Source organism: Ranitomeya imitator, chromosome 7 (genome assembly GCF_032444005.1).
Source record: "Ranitomeya imitator isolate aRanImi1 chromosome 7, aRanImi1.pri, whole genome shotgun sequence".
NCBI lineage: Eukaryota > Metazoa > Chordata > Amphibia > Anura > Dendrobatidae > Ranitomeya > Ranitomeya imitator.
This window is the reverse complement of record NC_091288.1, coordinates 11,051,549-11,077,399: the sequence shown is the minus strand read 5'-3', so window position 1 is coordinate 11,077,399 and position 25,851 is coordinate 11,051,549. Positions and strand designations below refer to the sequence as shown.

The following is a 25,851-nucleotide window of genomic DNA, read 5'->3' as shown; positions in this document are numbered from 1 at the left end:
GGAGAAAGAATATGTAATAAGGCTCAACCAATGGGCAGAGTGATCAGCAACCAATCACAACACAGCTTTCATTTTATCAGAGCTACCAATCAGCTCAGTGTTCATTTCCCCTCAGCAGTGTGAGCAATGACTGAGACAATCGTCTCATTCCCGCAGTCCGTGTTTCTCTGCAAGGGGGCGATAACGATACATGAGTACAACATGGCTGTATAATTATGTCTGTAGTGAGCTCCCTCTAGTGGTGGCTGCATAAATTTGTACATAGTGAACTACCTCTAATGGTGACTGTATAAATCTGCATGTAGTGAGCTCCCCCTAGTGATGGATGTATAAATCTGTATGTAGTGTGCTCCTCCTAGTGGTGACTGTATAAATCTGCATGTAGTGTGCTCCTCCTAGTGGTGACTGTATAAATCTGCATGTAGTGAGCTCCCCCTAGTGGTGGCTGTATAAATCTGTATGTAGTGAGCTCCTCCTAGTGGAGGATGTATAAATCTGTATGTAGTGAGCTCCTCCTAGTGGTGACTGTATAAATCTGTATGTAGTGTGCTCCTCCTAGTGGTGACTGTATAAATCTGCATGTAGTGTGCTCCTCCTAGTGGTGACTGTATAAATCTGTATGTAGTGAGCTCCCCCTAGTGGTGGCTGTATAATTCTGTATGTAGTGTGCTCCTCCTAGTGGTGACTGTATAAATCTGCATGCAGTGAGCTCCCTCTAGTGGTGGCTGTATAAATCTGTATGTAGTGAGCTCCCCCTGGTGGTGACTGTATAACTCTGTATGCAGTGAGCTCCTCCTAGTGGTGGCTGTATATATCTGTATGTAGTGAGCTCCCCTTAGTGGTGACTGTATAAATCTGTATGAAGTGAGCTCCCCCTAGTGGAAGATGTATAAATCTGTACGTAGTGATCTTCTAGTGGTGGCTGTATAAATCTGTATGTAGTGAGCTCTCCCTAGTGGTGGCTGTATAAATCTGTATGTAGTGAGCTCCCCCTAGTGGTGGCTGTATATATCTGTATGAAGTGAGCTCTCCCTAGTGTTGGCTGTATAATCTATATGTAGTGAGCTCCTTCTAGTGGTGGGTGTATAAATCTGTATGTAGTGAGCTCCCTCTAGTGGTGGCTGTATAAATCTGTATGTAGTGAGCTCCCTCTAGTGGTGACTGTATAATCTGTATGTAGTGAGCTCCCTCTAGTGGTGACTGTATAATCTGTATGTAGTGAGCTCCCTCTAGTGGTGACTGTATAATCTGTATGTAGTGAGCTCCTTCTAGTGGTGGGTGTATAAATCTGTATGTAGTGAGCTCCCCCTAGTGGTGGCTGTCTAAATCTGTATGTATATTTTAATCAATTACTTTCTAAATGGAAGCATATCCTATTATAGGGAATATGTCAGTAGATTCATGGGCCGCACGAATAATCATTATTAGTGATGAGCAAATATACTTGTTACTCGAGACTTCTCGAGCACGCTCAGGGGTCCTCTGAGTATTTTTTAGTGCTCGGAGATTTAGTTTTCCTCACCTCAGCTGAATGATTTACATCTCTTAGCCAGCATATGTACATGTGGGGATTCCCTAGCAACCAGGCAACCCCCACATGTACTTATGCTGGCTAACAGATGTGAATCATTCAGCTGCGGCGATGAAAACTAAATCTCCGAGCACTAAAAAAATACTCGGAGGTCACCCGAGCATGCTCGAGAAATCTCGAGTAACGAGTATATTCGCTCATCACTAATCATTATTGCAGCCAGTTAAGTTTTATTCTGAAACAATGCAGCATTTCAGAGTAAATTTACTTTGAAAATCTGACCGGGGACTGAGTGTCTCAGCGGAGCAGTCAGATGGGTTCCAAGCTGAATTCTTCTCTCCTCAGTCCCTGTAACTGACAATCATGGGAGGAGACCTGTCAGTCAGGCAGAGCGGGGCAGGAAGGCGATCACACTGGACTAATCAGCTAAGACCTATAGTGCTCGGCCGGCATTTCATAGTGAAATATAACTGGCTGCATCATTGTATCCAGGGTCTGGTTCATGCTGCCATAGTAAGAATCTGATGATAGCTCCCTTTAACTCCATGTAGATGAAACTTTATTTTGTTTTGGACTTAAAAAGTAAAGCAAAGACATGTCGGTGACGGTTAAGGCTACTTTCACACTAGCGTTAACTGCAATCCATCACAATGCGTCGTTTTGCAGAAAAAACGCATCCTGCAAAAGTGCTTGCAGGATGCGTTTTTTCCCCATAGACTTGTATTGACGACGCATTGCGACGGATTGCCACATGTCGCATCCGTCGTGCGACGGATGCGTCGTGCTTTGGCGGACCGTCGGCACAAAAAAACGCTACATGTAACGCTTTTTCCGACCGCGCATGCGCGGCTGGAACTCCTCCCCCACTTCACAATGGGGCAGCGGATGTGATGAAAATCTGCATCCGCTGCACCCGTTGTGCGGCGGTTACAACGCTAGCGTTGGTAACCTCGGCCCGACGCACTTCGACGGGCCGAGCCCGACGCTAGTGTGAAAGAAGCCTAACGAGGTGCTCAGATGTCCTATTCGCATTATTACTGTTTCACATTGTGATACTTGAACTCTGTTGTGGTGCAAAGCATCAGGGTCTATGGATCAGACGCCTGGAGAGCGGAGCTCAGGAAATCCAGGTATTCTGCAAAGCTCCAGACTCCACACCCCCTATGATACACTGTCTCAGCTGAGCCAAGTGAGGAAGGAATCTTACTAATTGTTATGTAAAGCACATTCTACCTTTTTCAAAAGTTGGGTGGTTAGGAAGAACATACTATATAAAATAGTCAACAAGTAACGACAATATACAATGTATCACTAAGTCTATAAGAAGATATTTAGCAAGAGATCATGAGATCGACTCCTGAAAATGATCAAGTATCTGTCAGTTACTGTCCCCCGTTCTCACGAGGTTAAATACATTGTTTCACAGAGTCTCAGTGGCCACAATGTCTCCCGAGTCACGGCGGCTTGTTATCACCTTCTGACCCAGATTCCGCTAAGTGATGCTGAAATAGTCCGGACCATGAGTCCACCATGTTACCGGGGTCTGTACGCTTTTATAACCTGCGGCTGCCCGCAGAATCTTCGCTCCAGATCGTCACCCTTGTATTAAATACTAATATCGTGCATCTGGAAAGTGTCAGCATGCTGCTGCTGCTGGTAGTTAGTGATGGTGTCCTGCTGTCAGTCTCTTTGCATGATGCCAAAAGCCCCATTTATTACTGCATTTGCACCTATGAGAAGGACCGCCCACTTGACTATAAAGCCCAAATTGTGCAGAAGTTTAAATGAATAAAGCGCAGGTTATTCAGAATGTTTTCCAGCAATACAACTCTCCAGTCTGCTCGGCCTCTCGTGCTCCAGTACTTTCTGCACAGTAGATTGCACTTTCAGTCCGACAGGTTCCCTATGTTGTCCAAATAGAAACAGTCAGCAGCAGCCACAAACCTGCTTGCTGACATTTTCCAGCTTGATGGATTATGTCACTTGGATTGCACAGAAGAATGTGCTGATGAAGCCGGGGAATCCAGACAGCAGCCATGTTGGAATCCTGCGTCCAGCGCCTGTCAGCCTACGTGCACACAGAGCTTTTTTTTGCTGAGTTTTCGAAGCGGAAAGTGAGCGGAAACACAAAGAATTTAAAGAGTTTTGAGATTTGTAAAGTTTTCACTCAAGTTACTTTCAGTTTTAGCTTCAAAGACTCCTGGAAGAACTCAGTGAGCGCACCGCTCCTGGAAAGTAAAACTCATTTTTGAGATTTGGAGGAGGATTTTGTGAGTTTCGGCTCAAAGATTCCTAAAACCCCAGGGTGTGCTCATAGCCGGATGGATGTGTGTGGTGACAGGTCTTCAGGCTGTGATGAAGACCAGCCAGGATGCTACAGGAGATGAGGACCTCCACAGACTTTAGTGCGGAGGCCAGGGGCCTTCACCGGTGAGGGGGCCTTTCACGGGCACTAGAGACTGCGGGGTCTGTGCTGTGGAGGGGACGTTTCTATAGGGGACAAGCCTGCAGGAACCTGCTCACTGACATCTCTATACATCTCGTGAGGGTCTGAAAGAACAGTTAGTCAGCGCTCAGTGGCAGCACAATCCGCGGATTATCCAGTGTTTACCCAGCAATTACAGAATATGGCAAGAGTCCATCGCCACCGGCACATCGAGAACATTCCTGTGCAGCGCCGACACCTCCCCGCCCCCCAAGGTCCCAAAGAAGCGCCGAGAAAGACATCACACATGTGACTTCTTGTGTACAATACCAGTAAGACGCTGGGATGAAAAGTATGTGCACCCTCTGAAACTAGAGGCTATGGTCGAGAAATATATATTCCCAGCAGATTTCCCTGTATCCTAAATACTCACAGCAATTAGTGAGTGCAGCTCTGGAGTATATAATACAGGATGTAAAACAGGATCAGTAATGTAATGTATGTACACAGTGACTGCACCAGCAGAATAGTGACTGCAGCTCTGGAGTATAATACAGGATGTAACTCAGGATCAGTAATGTAACGTATGTACACAGTGACTGCACCAGCAGAATAGTGAGTGCAGCTCTGGGGTATAATACAGGATGTAACTCAGGATCAGTAATGTAATGTATGTACACAGTGACTGCACCAGCAGAATAGTGAGTGCAGCTCTGGAGTATACTACAGGATGTAACTCAGGATCAGTAATGTAATGTATGTACACAGTGACTGCACCAGCAGAATAGCGAGTGCAGCTCTGGAGTATAATACAGGATGTAACTCAGGATCAGTAATGTAATGTATGTACACAGTGACTGCACCAGCAGAATAGCGAGTGCAGCTCTGGAGTATAATACAGGATGTAACTCAGGATCAGTAATGTAATGTATGTACACAGTGACTGCACCAGCAGAATAGCGAGTGCAGCTCTGGAGTATAATACAGGATGTAACTCAGGATCAGTAATGTAATGTATGTACACAGTGACTGCACCAGCAGAATAGTGAGTGCAGCTCTGGGGTATAATACAGGATGTAACTCAGGATCAGTAATGTAATGTATGTACACAGTGACTGCACCAGCAGAATAGTGAATGCAGCTCTGGAGTATAATACAGGATGTAACTCAGGATCAGTAATGTAATGTATGTACACAGTGACTGCACCAGCAGAATAGTGACTGCAGCTCTGGAGTATAATACAGGATGTAACTCAGGATCAGTAATGTAATGTATGTACACAGTGACTGCACCAGCAGAATAGTGACTGCAGCTCTGGAGTATAATACAGGATGTAACTCAGGATCAGTAATGTAATGTATGTACACAGTGACTGCACCAGCAGAATAGTGACTGCAGCTCTGGAGTATAATACAGGATGTAACTCAGGATCAGTAATGTAATGTATGTACACAGTGACTGCACCAGCAGAATAGTGAGTGCAGCTCTGGGGTATAATACAGGATGTAACTCAGGATCAGTAATGTAATGTATGTACACAGTGACTGCACCAGCAGAATAGTGACTGCAGCTCTGGAGTATAATACAGGATGTAACTCAGGATCAGTAATGTAATGTATGTACACAGTGACTGCACCAGCAGAATAGTGACTGCAGCTCTGGAGTATAATACAGGATGTAACTCAGGATCAGTAATGTAATGTATGTACACAGTGACTGCACCAGCAGAATAGTGACTGCAGCTCTGGAGTATAATACAGGATGTAACTCAGGATCAGTAATGTAATGTATGTACACAGTGACTGCACCAGCAGAATAGTGACTGCAGCTCTGGAGTATAATACAGGATGTAAAACAGGATCAGTAATGTAATGTATGTACACAGTGACTGCACCAGCAGAATAGTGACTGCAGCTCTGGAGTATAATACAGGATGTAACTCAGGATCAGTAATGTAATGTATGTACACAGTGACTGCACCAGCAGAATAGTGACTGCAGCTCTGGAGTATAATACAGGATGTAACTCAGGATCAGTAATGTAATGTATGTACACAGTGACTGCACCAGCAGAATAGTGAGTGCAGCTCTGGAGTATAATACAGGATGTAACTCAGGATCAGTAATGTAATGTATGTACACAGTGAAGGCACCAGCAGAATAGTGAGTGCAGCTCTGGAGTATAATACAGGATGTAACTCAGGATCAGTAATGTGATGTATGTACACAGTGACTGCACCAGCAGAATAGTGAGTGCAGCTCTGGAGTATATAATACAGGATGTAACTCAGGATCAGTAATGTAATGTATGTACACAGTGACTGCACCAGCAGAACAGCGAGTGCAGCTCTGGAGTATATAATATAGGATGTAACTCAGGATCAGTAATGTAATGTATGTACACAGTGACTGCACCAGCAGAATAGTGACTGCAGCTCTGGAGTATAATACAGGATGTAACTCAGGATCAGTAATGTAATGTATGTACACAGTGACTGCACCAGCAGAATAGTGACTGCAGCTCTGGAGTATAATACAGGATGTAACTCAGGATCAGTAATGTAATGTATGTACACAGTGACTGCACCAGCAGAATAGTGACTGCAGCCCTGGAGTATAATACAGGATGTAACTCAGGATCAGTAATGTAATGTATGTACACAGTGACTGCACCAGCAGAATAGTGACTGCAGCTCTGGAGTATAATACAGGATGTAACTCAGGATCAGTAATGTATGTACACAGTGACTGCACCAGCAGAATAGTGAGTGCAGCTCTGGGGTATAATACAGGATGTAACTCAGGATCAGTAATGTAATGTATGTACACAGTGACTGCACCAGCAGAATAGTGACTGCAGCTCTGGAGTATAATACAGGATGTAACTCAGGATCAGTAATGTAATGTATGTACACAGTGACTGCACCAGCAGAATAGTGACTGCAGCTCTGGAGTATAATACAGGATGTAACTCAGGATCAGTAATGTAATGTATGTACACAGTGACTGCACCAGCAGAATAGTGACTGCAGCTCTGGAGTATAATACAGGATGTAACTCAGGATCAGTAATGTAATGTATGTACACAGTGACTGCACCAGCAGAATAGTGACTGCAGCTCTGGAGTATAATACAGGATGTAACTCAGGATCAGTAATGTAATGTATGTACACAGTGACTGCACCAGCAGAATAGTGAGTGCAGCTCTGGAGTATAATACAGGATGTAAAACAGGATCAGTAATGTAATGTATGTACACAGTGACTGCACCAGCAGAATAGTGACTGCAGCTCTGGAGTATAATACAGGATGTAACTCAGGATCAGTAATGTAATGTATGTACACAGTGACTGCACCAGCAGAATAGTGAGTGCAGCTCTGGAGTATAATACAGGATGTAACTCAGGATCAGTAATGTAATGTATGTACACAGTGAAGGCACCAGCAGAATAGTGAGTGCAGCTCTGGAGTATAATACAGGATGTAACTCAGGATCAGTAATGTAATGTATGTACACAGTGACTGCACCAGCAGAATAGTGACTGCAGCTCTGGAGTATAATACAGGATGTAACTCAGGATCAGTAATGTAATGTATGTACACAGTGACTGCACCAGCAGAATAGTGAGTGCAGCTCTGGAGTATAATACAGGATGTAACTCAGGATCAGTAATGTAATGTATGTACACAGTGACTGCACCAGCAGAATAGTGAGTGCAGCTCTGGAGTATAATACAGGATGTAACTCGGGATCAGTAATGTAATGTATGTACACAGTGACTGCACCAGCAGAATAGTGAGTGCAGCTCTGGAGTATATAATACAGGATGTAACTCAGGATCAGTAATGTAATGTATGTACACAGTGACTGCACCAGCAGAATAGTGAGTGCAGCTCTGGAGTATAATACAGGATGTAACTCGGGATCAGTAATGTAATGTATGTACACAGTGACTGCACCAGCAGAATAGTGAGTGCAGCTCTGGGGTATAATACAGGAGGTAACTCAGGATCAGTAATGTAATGTATGTACACAGTGACTGCACCAGCAGAATAGTGAGTGCAGCTCTGGGGTATAATACAGGATGTAACTCAGGATCAGTAATGTAATGTATGTACACAGTGACAGCACCAGCAGAATAGTGAGTGCAGCTCTGGGGTATAATACAGGATGTAACTCCGGATCAGTAATGTAATGTATGTACACAGTGACAGCACCAGCAGAATAGTGAGTGCAGCTCTGGGGTATAATACAGGATGTAACTCCGGATCAGTAATGTATGTACACAGTGACTGCACAAGCAGATTAGTGAGTGCAGCTCTGGGGTGTAGTACAGGATGTAACTCAGGATCAGTAATGTAATGTGTGTACACAGTGACTGCACCAGCAGAATAGTGAGTGCAGCATTGGAGCATAATACAGAATGTAACTCAGGATCAGTAATGTAGTGTATGTACACAGTGACTGCACCAGCAGAATAGTGAGTGCAGCTCTGGAGTATAATACAGGATGTAACTCGGGATCAGTAATGTAATGTATGTACACAGTGACTGCACCAGCAGAATAGTGAGTGCAGCTCTGGAGTATATAATACAGGATGTAACTCAGGATCAGTAATGTAATGTATGTACACAGTGACTGCACCAGCAGAATAGTGAGTGCAGCTCTGGAGTATAATACAGGATGTAACTCGGGATCAGTAATGTAATGTATGTACACAGTAACTGCACCAGCAGAATAGTGAGTGCAGCTCTGGGGTGTAGTACAGGATGTAACTCAGGATCAGTAATGTAATGTGTGTACACAGTGACTGCACCAGCAGAATAGTGAGTGCAGCATTGGAGCATAATACAGAATGTAACTCAGGATCAGTAATGTAGTGTATGTACACAGTGACTGCACCAGCAGAATAGTGAGTGCAGCTCTGGGGTATAATACAGGAGGTAACTCAGGATCAGTAATGTAATGTATGTACACAGTGACTGCACCAGCAGAATAGTGAGTGCAGCTCTGGGGTATAATACAGGATGTAACTCAGGATCAGTAATGTAATGTATGTACACAGTGACAGCACCAGCAGAATAGTGAGTGCAGCTCTGGGGTGTAGTACAGGATGTAACTCAGGATCAGTAATGTAATGTATGTACACAGTGACTGCACCAGCAGAATAGTGAGTACAGCTCTGGAGTATAATACAGGATGTAACTCAGGATCAGTAATGTAATGTATGTACACAGTGACAGCACCAGCAGAATAGTGAGTGCAGCTCTGGGGTGTAGTACAGGATGTAACTCAGGATCAGTAATGTAATGTATGTACACAGTGACTGCACCAGCAGAATAGTGTGTACAGTTCTGGAGTATAATACAGGATGTAACCCAGGATCAGTACACAGTTGGCACAGAGAGTAAGTTTTCTGTCCTTTGCTCATTTGCATATTTTCCCATGGAGCCAATAAGTCTCCTTACACAACTGATCCCTTTAATATGACCCAATACAGGTTACCATATAACAGAGCATTGTGGGGGCTCAGAGGAAAGATATGTCAGGCAACAAGTCTGATACAGGCAGAGTGGAGCTATGATGTGTATTTCTAAGAGCAATACACAGTATTTTAAATGCAGCTCTGGATGTGACTGGAGTATATAAAAGTAATTGAACTTTTTTGTGAAACCTTTAAGAACTAGAGTCACTCTTTTTAAAGGGATTGTCTCATTTTTATACAGGAGAATATGTTTCACTCATGCTTGAGTGACAGTTCAGACTATGAAGACTCACACAAAGCTAGCCCCAACTGCGCCAGCCCGAACTGCGCCAGTCCAAAGTGTGCCAGCCAAAAGTTTGCTGGTTAAAACTGTGCCGGTCCCAACTGCACCAGTGCAAACTGTGCTGGTCCTAAGTGCGCCGGTCCTAAGTGTGCCACCCTGAACTGTGCTGGTCAAAATTTTGCCGGTCCAAAGTGTACCAGTCCTAACAGCATCGGTCTAAATTGCGCCAGCCTGAATTGCGGCGCTAGAAACTGTGCAAGTCCAAATTGCGCCAGCTGAAACTGCGCCAGTCTAAACTGTGGCAGCCAAAACTGCCCTGGTCCAAATTGCGCCAGCCTGAACTGTGGCAGCCAGACCCGTACCGCAGAGGCAGCTTCATGTCTTCACCATTGGAGAAACGCAGGGGGAACCTGGCTGCACTGGGAGCTGACAGTGTGCTCCAGCGACCCTGCCAGCTTCAGTGCAGCGCTTACAAGCTCTATTGGAAACAGCCTGCAAGCGCTGCGCATGATCTGCCAGCACCATCAGAGACGTATTTGGTTGCAGGTCGCGGATGTGATGAACACAATCACAGAGAGGTAAATGCTCATTAATGCCATCTTCTAGGATGGCAGATTCTGATGTACAAGTTCCTTCAAGGCGCATCTGTCAATGTGGAGAAAGCTGAAAGCGGCGCACTAATTTCAGGCGTAACCACTTTTTCGGCTTTCGCTGTTAGGACACGTTGGACGTCTCCAGGGCTGGAATCCCTTTGGCAAGTGAAGCAAAATATTATTTTTGTGTTTCATTGAACCATCACCCTGATCAGTACGATAAGTAAGTACGCCCTGCAGGCGCACAACGGGCTGTCAGGGCAATGACTATTACTGGGGAGTTTCCCGACCTCATAACAAACCAAGTGAACCGAAACTGCTTCTTATTCCAATCCCAAATGGAGAAAGGCCCCAAACCTCCCAGATTCAACCTCTCCAGGGGGGGCAGTAAAAAAACTCCAAACAGAAGCCTCATCGCCCTGAAATATCCTCATCCGACAACGACTAAAGGCCGAACACTACAGTGTGTGTCTGGGTTGTCACCCTCCTGTGCACGGACCCTGCTTTTCCCCAAATCCCGCTCTCATTCTGCACCTCTAAAGTGTCAGTCTTTACTGAAATTCTGGAATTCCATTTCTGAAGGTTTATATAGAACAGGTCTAGGGGTCCTGTCTATTGTACGGCGCATAAGGGGAATGTTACTGATGTACTTACTGACATTTACTTTATATATTTAGGTCCCGTGTAATTTGGACTGCTCCAAAAGGATGGAGTGATAGGTTGGCAGGTAGACGGATAGAAACAGTGACATGTAAAAGTTTGGGCACCCCTGGTGAAAATTACTGTTATTGTAAACAGTTAAGCAAGTTGAAGATGAAATGATCTCTAAAAGGCCTAAAGTTACAGATGACACATTTCCTTTATATTTTAGGCAATATATATATGTTGTAATTTTTTACATTTTAAAAATTACAAAAGCTTATTAACGATTCTTTCAATGCTTTTTTGAGGGATTTTCCTCCATTCCACCTTGGAGAATTCCTCCCGTTCTGTTAGATTCCTGGGGCGTCTTGCTTTCTCTATTTTGAGGTTTAGCCACAGATTTTCAATGATGTTCAGATCAGGGGACTGTGAGGGCCATTGTAAACCCTTCATCTTGTGCTTTTGAGGATTGTGACGTGTGTTTAGGATCATTCTCCATTTCTAGCAGCCATCCTCTTCCTCTTCTCACTTCCAGCTTTTTTTTACAGATACCGTATATACTCGAGAATAAGCTGAGATTTTCACCCATTTTTTTTGGGCTGAAGTGCCCCTTTCTGCTTATACTCGAGTCATTGTCCCAGGAGGGGGAGGGGGAGTGGCGGCTGTCACATACTCACCTGCTCCTGGTGTGGTCCCTACATCTCCGATGGTCTCCGGGCAACTCTTCCTGTGTTCAGCGGTCACATGGTACCGCTCATTAAAGTAATGAATATAGATGCATATTCATTACTTTAATGAGAGGTACGTGACCGCTGAACATAGGAATATGCTGCCGGTTCCCGGAGACTATCTTACAGTGAGAAGCTGCCAGGGACCGTGCCGGGAGCAGGTGAGTATAACGGGGAGGGTGAGCATTCCGATATTCACCTGACCCCGTTCCACCACGGGGCGCCGCCCATCTTCCGCGTCCTCTGCCTGTGACTGCTCAGGTCAGAGGGCGCGATGTTGTAGTTAGTGTGCGCCCTCTGCCTGAACAGTCAGAGAGCCGGAAGACAAGAGTGGCGTGCAGAGGTGGAACGGGGACAGGTGAATATCTATGAAGCATGTTATGGGGCATAATCTATGGAGCATGTTATGGGGCCACTATTAACCTTTGTGCAGCATTATATGGGGCATATTTTGTATGGAGCATCTTATGGGGCCACTATTAACCTTTGTGCAGCATTATATGGGGAATATTTTGTATGGAGCATCTTATCGGGCCACTATTAACCTTTGTGGAGCATTATATGGGGCATACTTTAATATGGAGCATCTTATGGGGCCCATCATGAACTGTATGGAGCATTATATGGGGCTCCTGATTCAATATGGATATTCAAAAACACTTAACCTACTGATGTCTCAATTAATTTTACTTTTATTGGTATCTATTTTTATTTTTGAAATTTACCGGTAGCTGCTGCATTTTCCACCCTAGGCTTATACTCAAGTCATTAAGTTTTCCCAGTTTTTTGTGGCAAAATTAGGGGTCTCGGCTTATACTCGGGTCGGCTTATACTCGAGTATATACGGTATTTTTTGTTTGCATCAATAATTTGTTGCAATTTCCTTGAATCCATTCTTCCCTCTCCCTGTGAAATGTTCTCCGTGCCATTGGCTGCAACACAACCCCAAAGAGCGATTGATCTCCCCCATGCTTAATGGTTGGCGAGATGTTCTATTTTATCCTCATCGGTCCAAGGACTTGTTTCCAAAATGCATAAGGCTTATTTAGATGTTCTTTTCACACTTCTGCTGCTGAATTTTATGATGAGGACACAGGAGAGGTTTTCTTCTGATGACTCTTCCATGAAGGCCATATTAGTGCATGTGTTTCTGAACAGTAGAACAATGTACCACAGCTCCAGAGTCAGCTAAATTTTTCTGAAGACCTTCTGTAGTCAAGTGGGGATTCTGATTTGCCTCTCTAGCAATCCTACGAGCAGCTCTCACTAAAATTTTGCTTGGTCTTCCAGACCTTATCTTGACCTCCACTGTTCCTGGTAACTGCCATTTCATAATGACATTTAGAACTGAGAAAAGTGCAACTTTGAAACGCTGTGCTATCTTCTTATTTCTTATAACCTTCTCCTGCTTTATGGGTCTCCGCCATTTTCATTATCAGAGTGCTCGGCAGCTTCTTAGAAGAACCCATGGCTGCTGTTTTTTGGCACAAGATTAGAGTAGGCTGGGTTTTTGTAAAGCTGGGAAAATTGCATCACCTGACCTTTCCTAACGATGATAGTGAACGAGCCAGAACCCTAACAGGCTAATTAAGGGCTGAAAGCTTGGTCAAAGTTATCTGAGCACATAACTCTCCCCAAGGGTGCTCAAACTTTTGCATCAGCCCATCTTCCTTTTTGTCATTTTTAAAATGTAAAAAATTAGAATTTTTTTTGCCTAAAATACAAAGGAAATGTATCATCTGTAACATGACCAGAGGTGCACAAACTTTTTTTTTGCCACTGAAGATGTTTAGATGAATGAAGCAAGAGTCTTCACTACAAGCGGTCAATGTCCAGCAGTCAGTGCTCAGCCGAGTCGTGCAGGTCGCCAAGAGCTGAACATATAATGTCAAAAAAGGTAAAGCGCAGCTCCATAGAGCAGTGCAGTATCAGCAGTGTCGTGAAAGGTGAGCGGCTGTTCGTTTGTTTTACTCTTTTTTTCCCACTGTTAGAACTGCAAGTCCTGTGAACACAACAGGCAGAATGACCGAGTGGCCACAAAATCACAGATCCGTACGATATCAAATGTGAACTGTCATAAATAATTTACAGGGTTTTAAAGAGCCCTATGACAATACTGCCTGACTGGCGTTCTGCTACTTATAGATCCCAGGCTGAACAGTCACTTTCTGACTTTTTCACATGGCCCTACAGCATCAAACATTAAGTGTAGAGGGGTAAAATGAGAATATTGCCATACTACAGATATTTCTTATGAATGATACTGTTACAATATTACAATAACTAGTAGCTAATTTTCTAGATAAATTACTACTTTGAGTTTTTGATATTAAAAACTAAATACACTCAGCCTGTACTGGCATCCTCATGGGGTTAGAGGCTGGTGTGATGATTTTATTTATTGTTTGCTGTTACATTTATTGATTATTTATGTCATTTTACTTTGTATGTACTAGATAGGCTCGTGACGAACTAGAGTCAAGTAGAAGATATCGCCCCCTGATTGAACGTATCTGTAACTTGGACGTATTGAATAACGCAGGGAGTGAAACAGAACTCAAGCCGATGGGGCAAGGGGCTGCTCAAATTACTTATCAAAAATACAACAATACAATCACATACAGTAAGGACATGTTTTGCAACAACTGAGATGCCACAGATTGGAGACCACAGATTCAGAAAAATGAAAATGTAGGAGGTGGCAGAGGCTTAGATTTATCACATTCAGAGCAGATACGTAACAGAACTGGTGCAGGGATGATGAGGGCACGTTGTGCTCGGGTCAGTGTGACAGTAATGAAGCCGCCACTCGACAGCATCACTATTCTATGACAGAGCTGAAACCCTTTGCAGATTTTTTTGTGATTGTCTTAAATAATGGCATCCCACAAAAAAACAATTTGGAGACACAGGGGTCAGTGGGTGCTCTCGTCCGGTGGCCCAAGACCGCATGGACCAGGGATCATCCCACCAAAAGCCAGCTCTCATTTCCCATGGGTAATCAGTGTGGCAATACTTTATTGAACCACCAACAGACAATAACAAATAGAACAGTCCCAGCAAAATACCCAAGATGGTGCAAAATTACAGAGTCTCACCCTTCCGATGACTTGCCGGGATAAGAGCAGCTGCGACTTTGGGGCTTCCACAGCTGACTACCCCCACCAGTGGCTCACCGTTTTTGGTGGACACACACAGAGACCAGGTAACAACAAGCTTAGGAAGCTGATAGTCCATTGAGGCACGTGGCCAGGTAACCGGAGGGTCAAAACATGGCTTCTCCAAACATATCCATGGGGAACAGGTGACTGGAGGGTCCCAACCTGGTTTCCCCAAACGTTTCCAGGGTTTCAGTGATGGTCAATGAAGATAGAGCTCTATTTTTCCAGCCAAGGCCATGGTCCCTTAAGTTGACATCTTGTAGAATCGACAAACCCGTGTCACTCTTGATGGAGCCATGGTGTCCTAGCAGCTGTCGTGTGTTCCAGGCTGTGGTTTTGTAAAAAGTTCCCTTGATACAGAGGCACATCCCCCTTTTATATTTCATAGCTCTTATTCAGGCATTTTTCCACAGGATTGGGGGAAGGTGGCAGGGGCTCATCTCATTGTTTGAGTATTTAATCAATCTGCATAGATTATCTTCCTCTGTTTTGCAAGTCCACAAGCTACATGGACTCATACAATGTATAATCAACATTTTAGCAAACATCGATTGTTCATTCACCCTGAGCCCCTATATTGTAAAGATAGCAGAGAATAACCTGTAGGAGCTGATATAAGAGGCAAGCAGCTGTCATCCATCAATTCAGAAACAACAATTCAATAGTCAGACGTTCAAACAATAGCCTATGATTCCTGACCTACCAGAAGAAAAACACGCAAATTCTACAGTCAAAATTCAGACTCATGAATGTCTATGTCTCTTGGCCTACTGAAAACAGACTTCTGAATAATTAAGATTAAATGTGATGGCAGCCATACTAGTTGTCACAATGAGGTGGATGTCAAGAAAAGTCTGATTGATGATCCAAATGCCGAAGTAAAATCTGTGTTGCCTTAAACAGCCACTCATCATCAGCCGCTCCACAATCATAAACTCAGCGTATCTCCATTCCTTGGCAATGATCAGCCCTGGAGCCTCAGCGGAGAAACGCACAGTGACAGCTCTCATCCTGCTGAGAAATGCCCTACAATCATATGATGGGTGATACCAGACACAAGGGCGGCCATGCTTAACGGCACAGGGATAATCCAGGTACAGAAGCAGAAAGGGGCTTTTAATATTCACATCTTATTAGAAAGGTCCAAAAACAATCACAGAGTCTGCTGCTGGGAGGACACAGTGACTGCACCAGCAGAATAGTGACTGCAGCTCTGGAGTATAACACAGGATGTAACTCGGGATCAGTAATGTAATGTATGTACACAGTGACTGCACCAGCAGAATAGTGAGTGCAGCTCTGGAGTATAATACAGGATGTAACTCAGGATCAGTAATGTAATGTATGTACACAGTGACTGCACCAGCAGAATAGTGAGTGCAGCTCTGGGGTATAATACAGGATGTAACTCAGGATCAGTAATGTAATGTATGTACACACTGACTGCACCAGCAGAATAGTGAGTGCAGCTCTGGAGTATCATACAGGAGGTAACTCAGGATCAGTAATGTAATGTATGTACACAGTGAGTGCACCAGCAGAATAGTGAGCGCAGCTCTGGGGTATAATACAGGATGTAACTCAGGATCAGTAATGTATGTACACAGTGACTGCACCAGCAGAATAGTGAGTGCAGCTCTGGAGTATAATACAGGATGTAACTCGGGATCAGTAATGTAATGTATGTACACAGTGTCTGCACCAGCAGAATAGTGAGTGCAGCTCTGGAGTATAATACAGGATGTAACTCAGGATCAGTAATGTAATGTATGTACACAGTGACTGCACCAGCAGAATAGTGAGTGCAGCTCTGGAGTATAATACAGGATGTAACTCAGGATCAGTTATGTAATGTATGTACACAGTGTCTGCACCAGCAGAATAGTGAGTGCAGCTCTGGAGTATAATACAGGATGTAACTCAGGATCAGTAATGTAATGTATGTACACAGTGACTGCACCAGCAGAATAGTGAGTGCAGCTCTGGAGTATAATACAGGATGTAACTCAGGATCAGTAATGTAATGTATGTACACAGTGACTGCACCAGCAGAATAGTGAGTGCAGCTCTGGAGTATAATACAGGATGTAACTCAGGATCAGTAATGTAATGTATGTACACAGTGACTGCACCAGCAGAATAGTGAGTGCAGCTCTGGGGTATAATACAGGATGTAACTCAGGATCAGTAATGTATGTACACAGTGACTGCACCAGCAGAATAGTGAGTGCAGCTCTGGGGTATAATAAATACAGGATGTAACTCAGGATCGGTACTTAATCAATTATGTCATATATTTACAAAGTGCAGATATTTTTATGCAGATCTATTTTATATATAAACTGTAACTGTTTTTAGAGACATCTATGTCACACTTCACTATGTAAAGGTCTCTTTCCTGTGAAACCATAATTAAAAATATATGAACCTTCAAATATGAACATATTTATCCCAATCTTATTTATACTGGTTGTTGTATGTTTATAGATGAGCACAAATATATTTTCCTTCTTATGGCGGCAGTGCCCAAAAAACCTACTCATTGGATATAATGTCACAATATGTTGAAATCACCCAGAGCATCATGCTTTTACTAGTAGTCTTAGAAAATTACTTTCACAAAATTAAATGAAAACATTATATAAATGTGACCTAATGGAATGCGCAAAAGCCAAAAGGTAAAAAAAGAAATAATAAATGAGGTACAGATCCTGCATCAAGCCTCTCTACATCGCCACCTGGTGGTGACACCCAGCACAGCACTTTATGTGATTTATAAATGTTTCTAGTTGTGTTATTATTATTATTATACTTTTGCTTATATAGCGCTATCTTATTCCGTAGCGCTTTACATACATTATCATGTAAGTAAAGTTAAATATGCAACTTTCCTTTATTCTTTGGATTTGAATACCTCATCGTTTCCAAAATCTCTGTTTGGTGTCAGTGATTTAAAAAATTCTTTCATATCACAACAAACTGAAAACCATTAGAAATCTATGTAAATTTGAGCACAAATCACTCTCCTGAGCTGGTAGTTTATTACAGTGCAGCAGTATAAATTGTATCAGCTGGGAATTTAGGATGTTGGGCTCCTGGAGACTTGAATAGACAGGGTACAATTGTAGCAAAATCTCAGCTGTGAGGTCAGGATTTTAGGTCAGGATGATTTTTAGGTTCCAGATGTACCAATAAATAATCCCAATAGCTGCCAAAAAGTAGGATCATGAACTACAAAGTATATTATAAAGTGTCGCTGTAATAACATTTCAGTATTTCTTTCTGGCACCAGATGAGCAATTATACAAAATTGCTAATAGAACGTTTTACATCAGACCCCCCATGTAATCCCCGGATTATCTGCACTTGTAATTACAGGTACAGCTTCGGGATGATGGCAATGCTCATATGTACACACTGCGCAGGAAGCCACGGGCCATAAGTACTGAGATATAGGATCATGACAGTGTATAATGGTGTTCTGCAGCAGCTGAGATGTGTGTTATAAGGTTCTGTAGCAGCTGAGATCTGTGTCATGAGGTTCTGCAGCAGCGGAACTGTGTATCATGAGGTCCTGCAACAGTTGCAGTGTGTATAATGAGGTTCTGCATCAGTTGAAGTGTGTATCATGAGGTTCTGCAGCAGCTGAACTGTGTATCATGAGGTTCTACAGCAGCTGAACTGGGTATCATGAGGTTCTGCAGCAGCTGAAGTGTACCTGTGAGGCTCCACAACAGTTGACGTGTGTATAATGATGTTCTGCAGCAGGTGGGGCATATATAATGATGTTCTGCAGCAGTTGAGGTCTGTGTAATAAGGTTCTGCAGCAGTTAAATTGTATATAATGATCTTCTGCAGGAGCTGAGAAGTGTCTCGTGAGATTCTACAGCAGCGATGGTCTATATTATATGATTCTCTTGCAGTTGAGGTGTGTATGATGATGTTCTGCAGCAGCTGAGATGAATGATATATATATATATATATATATATTTAACCAGGTTCTGCTGCAGTTTAGATGAGTGCTTTGAGGTTCTGTAGCAGATATGAGGCGAATTATGTATCACTGAGCCACAGCTGCTGCAGAACCTCACATAGAAGCAATGGGGGGGCCTTTATGTCTCTTATAAATGGCTCTAAACAGAAGCAGTGCAGGAATACACGCCGTACATCATTATAATGTATCCCATACACAATAACAACATGTCACTGTATATAATCGTGGATCTCACACTCCTGATTACAATATATACCCGACCTGTGTCTGCAGACCCTCAGCGTCTGATCTGTCTGCTCATCGTCTATTATAAGCGATTACCTAATCCGGGGCCAGAGGGGACGAAGATTAATAAGATTCACCTTTCAGTTTATGAGCTACATAATGAGGCCATGACATGAGGGAGAAAAGAGAAATATGCAAACAACCAGGGATCACCGAAATTGATAAGTATTAATACATAATGTAACAAAAAGGAGATCCACAATAAAGAGTAAAATACTCACAGACCTACAAGCCATTACAAATGTATGATAACTTGCAGAAAAACCTTTAACTAGAAGGTATATGTCAATTTCAATCAGACTTACAATGAGCTCTCCAATACACTCGTGCTGTTATCACTTGTACACATAGTAAGTGGATCAATAAATCCATAAATCAATAACATGAAATTGCGCAAATGAAAACCAAAAAAATAAATAAACATGAGATAACAAGAGTTACCTCAGGAAAGACACAGTAATGTGTCGATACGCGTGGGTCCATGTACCTACATAGCCTGACTGCTTGCTTTTAGGGGGGTGACTATCCGATTGTGTAGGGTTAAGTATCTGCTTTACCTTTCACCTTGCCTCCCCTCTTTCATTTCAGACCTCAAACCTCATGTTTATTTATTTTAGACTGGAGATCTAAACCATCCACAGGTCACCAGAGACTGGAGATCTAAACCATCCACAGGTCACCAGAGACTGGAGATCTAAACCATCCACAGGTCACCAGAGACTGGAGATCTAAACCATCCACAGGTCACCAGAGACTGGAGATCTAAACCATCCACAGGTCACCAGAGAATGGAGATCTAAACCATCCACAGGTCACCAGAGACTGAATATCTAAGCCATTCACAGGTCACCAGAGACTGGAGATCTAAACTGTCCACAGTTCACTAGAGACTGGAGATCTAAACCGTCCACAGTTCACTAGAGACTGGAGATCTAAACCATCCCCAGGTCTCCAGAGAATGGAGATCTAAACAATCCACAGTTCACCAGAGAATGGAGATCTAAACCATCCACAGGTCACCAGAGAATGGAGATCTAAACCATCCACAGGTCACCAGAGAATGGAGATCTAAACCATCCACAGGTCACCAGAGAATGGAGATCTAAACCGATCACAGGTCTCCAGAGACTGGAGCTCCAATCTATCCACAGGTCACTAAAAACTGGAGATCTAAACCGTCCACAGGTCGCCAGAGACTGGAGATCTAAGCCATCCACAGGTCACCAGAGACTGGAGATCTAAACCATCCACAGGTCACCAGAGACTGGAGATCTAAACCATCCACAGGTCACCAGAGAATGGAGATCTAAACCATCCACAGGTCACCAGAGACTGGAGATCTAAACAATCCACAGGTCACCAGAGACTGGAGATCTAAACAATCCACAGGTCACCAGAGACTGGAGATCTAAACCATCCACAGTTCACCAGGGACTGAATATCTAAGCCATTCACAGGTCACCAGAGACTGGAGATTTAAACCATCCCCAGGTCTCCAGAGACTGGAGCTCTAATCTATCCACAGGTCACTAAAGACTGGAGATCTAAACAATCCACAGGTCACTAGAGACTGAATATCTAAGCCATCCACAAGTCACCAGAGACTGGAGCTCTAAACCATCCACAGGTCACTAGAGACTGGAGCTCTAAACTATCCACAGGTCACCAGAGACTGGAGATCTAAACTGTCCACAGGACACCAGAGACTGGAGATCTAAACTGTCCACAGGACACCAGAGACCGGAGATCTAAACCGTCCACAGGTCACTAGAGACTGGAGATCTAAACCATACACAGGCCACCAGAGACTGGCGCTATAAACCATCCACAGGTCACCAGAGACTGGAGCTCTAAACCGTCAACAGGTTACCAGAGACTGGAGCTCTAAACTATCCATAGGTCACTAGAGACTGGAGATCTAAACCATACACAGGTCACCAGAGACTGGCACTATAAACCATCCACAGCTCACCAGAGACTGGAGCTCTAAACCGTCAACAGGTTACCAGAGACTGGAGCTCTAAACTATCCACAGGTCACTAGAGACTGGAGATCTAAACCATACACAGGTCACCAGAGACTGGCGCTATAAACCATCCACAGCTCACCAGAGACTGGAGCTCTAAACCGTCAACAGGTTACCAGAGACTGGAGCTCTAAACTATCCACAGGTCACCAGAGACTGTAGATCTAAACCACCCACAGGTCACTAGAGACTGGAGCTCTAATCTATCCACAGGTCACCAGAGACTGGAGATCTAAACCGTCCACAGGTCACCAGAGTCTGGAGATCTAAACTATCCACAGGTCACTAGAGACCAGAGATCTAAACCATCCACAGGTAACTAGAGACTTGAGATCTAAACCGTCTACAGGTCACCAGAGTCTGGAGCTCTAAACAGTCCACAGGTCACCAGAGACTGGAGCTCTGATCTACCCACAGGTCACTAGAGACTGGAGCTCTAAACTATCCACAGGTTACCAGAGACTGGAGATCTAAACTGTCCACAGGTCACTAGAGACCAGAGATCTAAACCATCCACAGGCAGGGCCGTATTTGCCACTAGGCACTCGAGGGCACGTGCCTAGGGCGGGGCAATGCAGGGGGGGCGGCACCTGAGCAGGTTTTTTTTATTTATTATTATTATAAAGTCCGGTTTATCCCCCCCCCCGGCGCCACTGCTGATGCCTCCTTGCTGGCCCAGCCCCCCCCCCTTGAAGACATGCGGACAGTATTGTTGACTATGACATACTCACCTCACCTGCTGCAGCGGTGCCGGCTGGTCTGCTCTCAGCGACTGCAACTCGCCCTGAGTGAGCCGCGGTCACATGGTACCGCCTGATTAAGGTGATGAATATGCATGCATATTCATCACCTTAATCAGGCGGCACCATCTGACCGCGGCGCTCACAGGTCGAGTTGCAGTCGCTGAGAGCAGACCAGCCGGCACCGCTGGAGCAGGTGAGGTGAGTATGTCATAGTCAACAATACTGTCCGCATGTCTTCAAGGGGGGGGGCTGGGCCAGCAAGGAGGCATCAGCGGTGGCGCCGGGGGGGATTAGGGGGCGGGGCAAAATAGGGACATTGCTGTGCAGGGAGTGAGACAGAGCACAGAGGTGGTGGAGCCTGGATTCCGTTCTTCTGCGCGGCCGCGGTCCGCGGTGTACAGTGAGGTAACTTAATGATGACAGCGCCAGGGAGGACGGGGGGAGCCGGGGAGGATGAAGGAGGACCGTGGTGGACGGGGAGCCGACGAGCCATACAAGATGGGAGCGTCGCATCGGGGAGCCGATGATGGAGCCACCCCCACGCGGCCAGGGCAGGGGCCAGGGGGGGGTGATGACGAGCCAGCCAAGCATACGGCGGGGCCCGGGGCCGGCCCGGGGGGGATGGGGTGGGAGATGAGCCAGTGCATGCATAGGGGGGGTGGGGGTGGGATGAGCCAGTGCTGAGCCACCCATGCGCCCCCCATGCTGCATACATACAGCAGCGAGGGGGAGATGAGCCACACATAGGGGGGGGGAGATGAGCCAGTGCTGAGCCACCCATGCGCCACCCATGCTGCATACATACAGCAGGGAGGGGGAGATGAGCCACGCATAGGGGGGGGAGATAAGCCACGCATAGGGGGGGATGAGCCAGTGCTGAGCCACCCATGCATACAGGGAGGGGGAGATGGGCCACGCATACAAGGAAGGGGATGGGAGATGAGCCAGTGCCTGAGCCACCCATGCATACAGGGAGGGGGAGATAAGCCACGCATACAGGGGAGGGGAAGATGACCCACCTATGCATACAGGGAGGGGGAGATGAGCCATGCATACATGATGGGAGGGGGGGGTTGGCCATTATACAGTATGCATGGAGCATCATATGTGGTCATTATACAGTATTGAGCATCATATGTGGCCATCATACAGTATGGAGCATCATGTGTGGCCATTATACAGTATGCATGGAGCATCATATGTGGCCATTATACAGTATTGAGCATCATATGTGGCCATTATACAGTATGAAGCATCATGTGTGGGTGGCCTTTATACAGTATGGAGCACTGTGTGGCCATCATACAGTATGGAGCATCATGTGTGCCCATTATACAGTATGGAGCACTGTGTGGCCATTATACAGTATTGAGCATCATGTGTGGCCATTATACAGTATGGAGCATCATGTGCGGTTATTATACAGTATGGAGCATCATGTGTGGCCATTATACAGTATGGAGCATCATATGTGGCCATTATACAGTATTGAGCATCATGTGTGGCTGGCTATTATACAGTATGGAGCATCATGTGTGCCCATTATACAGTATGGAGCATCATGTGTGGCCATTATACAGTATGGAGCATCATCTGCGGCCATTATACAGTATGGAGCATCATGTGTGGCCATTATACAGTATGGAGCATCATGTGCGGTCATTGTACAGTATGGAGCATCATGTGTGGCCATTATACAGTATGGAGCATCATGTGTGGCCATTATACAGTATGGAGCATCATGTGAGGTCATTATACAGTATGGAGCATCATGTGCGGTCATTATACAGTATGGAGCATCATGTATGGCCATTATACAGTATGGAGCATCATGTGCGGCCATTATACAGTATGGAGCATCATGTGCGGTCATTATACAGTATGGATCATCATGTGCTACCATTATACAGTATTGAGCATCATGTGGGGCCATTATACAGTATTGAGCATCATGTGCGGTCATTATACAGTATGGAGCATCATGTGAGGTCATTATACAGTATGGAGCATCATGTGTGGCCATTATACAGTATTGAGCATCATGTGAGGTCATTATACAGTATGGAGCATCATGTGCGGTCATTATACAGTATTGAGCATCATGTGCGGTCATTATACAGTATGGAGCATCATGTAGGGCCATTATACAGTATTGAGCATCATGTGCGGCCATTATACAGTATTGAGCATCATGTGAGGTCATTATACAGTATGGAGCATCATGTAGGGCCATTATACAGTATGTGGAGCACTGCGTAGCCATTATACAGTATGGAGCACTGCGTGGCCATATTTTTTTGGTTTTAATTATTGTATATGAAACAGTGTGATCAGCAGTGCTGAATGGGTGTGGTTGGGACTTGGATATGGGTGTGATTAGTTGTGAAATGGGTGTGGTCAGAGGCGTGGCCCAAAATTTGACGCGGCGCACTAAGTGCGCCGCAACCTTTACACCATTTTCACCTCCTTCAAAAGTTGGGAGGTATGGTACCGCATTTCCCAGATCACAGCAAGTACCGCAAATCCCATAGGGAATGAATGAAACCAAACGCAGTGTTGCCGTAAGTGATCCATTACGCGGCAGATGCAGAAAAACTGCCCGATCTGCTGCAAAAGGCGACTTTCACATCAGCGATTCTTGCCAAAGTCACTGCGGATAGTGTCATAGTCACCAATGGGGGAGGCAGCACTAAAAGTGCCTAGAGCAGCAGAAACTCTAAATACGGCCCTGTCCACAGGTCACTAGGGACTGGAGATCTAAACCGTCTACAGGTCACCAGAGACTGGAGATCTAAACCATCCACAGGTCACCAGAGACTGGAGCTCTGATCTACCCACAGGTCATCAGAGACTGGAGCTCTAAACTATCCACAGGTTACCAGAGACTGGAGATCTAAACTGTCCACAGGTCACTAGAGACCAGAGATCTAAACCATCCACAGGTCACTAGGGACTGGAGATCTAAACCATCTACAGGTCACCAGAGACCTAAACCATCCACAGGTCACCAGAGACTGGAGATCTAAACTGTCTACAGGTCATCAGAGACTGGAGATCTAAACCATCCACAGGTCACCAGAGACTGGAGATCTAAACTGTCTACAGGTCATCAGAGACTGGAGATCTAAACCATCCACAGGTCACCAGAGACTGGAGCTTTAATCTACCCACAAGTCACCAGAGACTGGAGATCTAAACCGTCTACAGGTCATCAGAGAATGGCGCTATAAACCATCCACAGGTCACTAGAGACTTGGTCATTAAACTATCCGATACCAAGAGTTAAAGCCCGGAGGTCCCGAACAAGCTCATGGTCCGTCCCCAAAACTCCAACATTTACTATAAGTTTTTTTTATTACAGGTTTCCAGGATCTACAGCTTTCTCTGAAGTGATATTGATACTATTTGGAGACATGGATTGAGGATTGATTTTGTTACAATTTTCCCCAGAATTATTTTGTCCACGTCTCTGTATTTTGCTACAATTCGAACTATGTGAATCACATAACAAAACAGAGCAAAGAAACAGTAATAACTGCATTGCCCAGTCTGTATCCGTCGTGGGCTCCGTCCAGGTGCTGCATGGGGCGATCGCCTGGCCCCATTCTGTACAGTAATTTGCAGACACCTTATAAATCACCTCACATTGCTCCAGACACTATAAAGAAAGCCAGACAGTCTAAGGAGTGAAACAAAGGAAGCCTGGAGTAAGACTGTGCTGCAGCCCTCCACTGCTGCAATGCCAGATTATATGCTGAGCAGAGAGACAGATACATGTATGCCCCCCATATACCACTGTAAGGACACATTACAGCAATGGTGGCTGGACGACCATCCAATGTCCAGCTCTTGTCCCAATCATCTGTGCTCTGATCCAGGTCATGTCACTGATGATGAGGTCAGCCCCGGGTTTGGACTTTTGTGCTGTTTACTTTTGTTTAAAGGTAAATGTCC

At 44.8% G+C, this 25,851-nt stretch overlaps 1 protein-coding gene across 1 annotated transcript in view; it reads right to left on the bottom strand.

Moving 5' to 3' along the window:
* The window catches only part of IGFBP2 (insulin like growth factor binding protein 2), a 41,795-nt gene that overhangs the window by 13,919 nt on the left and 2,025 nt on the right, over positions 1-25,851 (bottom strand). The gene's annotated exons all lie outside the window — the stretch shown is intronic.